The sequence below is a fragment of the Penaeus monodon genome, chromosome 21, assembly GCF_015228065.2.
Source record: "Penaeus monodon isolate SGIC_2016 chromosome 21, NSTDA_Pmon_1, whole genome shotgun sequence".
In the NCBI taxonomy this organism is placed as follows: Eukaryota; Metazoa; Arthropoda; class Malacostraca; order Decapoda; family Penaeidae; genus Penaeus; species Penaeus monodon.
In genome coordinates this window covers 40483500-40484240 of record NC_051406.1, presented here as the reverse complement: position 1 = coordinate 40484240, position 741 = coordinate 40483500, and positions in this window count along the sequence as shown.

The following is a 741-nucleotide window of genomic DNA, read 5'->3' as shown; positions in this document are numbered from 1 at the left end:
CACTTAGCAACATATTATCAACCTATACCAGCCACTGCAATCATACAGTCACAAAATCAAAAATATAATGCTCCACTCTTTAACAAATTGAAAAGGAGGAAATGTCGCTCTAAAAAGGAAACTCATCTTATTATGGAACAAGTCTAACAGAGCGAAAACAAGTATGCGCGTCTGTTTATGCCTCGGGATGCCATCTGTCGTGTAATGTATAGTCATTATTCTGTCCTCTATGCATCTCCCTGACACACTTCTGAACTGAGACGCTGGAAATAAGCATAGTTGGGAGCATTCTTCTCGATAATGGGTAATAGGTCATTAAAGTAAAGAATAATGGACAACAGCTTAGAAAGATACAACAGAACATTCAGCATTGTGTGATACAGCATAATAGGCAGAAGCTTGGTGGTATATAGCATAAGAAACAATAGCTTTGTGAGATGCAACAAAATATTCAATAGCTAAGTAAGTTCCAACATAAAAGGAAAAAGTTTAGTGGACTATAGCATTATGGTAAACACTACTGACATTCAATGTAATAAACAACAGGTTAGTGAGAAACACCATGACAAGCAAGAGCTTAGTGATATACAAAGATACCAGGGAGGAACACCAATCGAAACACGGTGGGTTGGTTCCGTAGATTTTTCCCGCCGACGTCCGAGAAATTTAACTACGACAAACAATAACCAGAACAACAAAACAAAAAAGCAAACACAACAACACAAGTGGAGCAAGCAAATA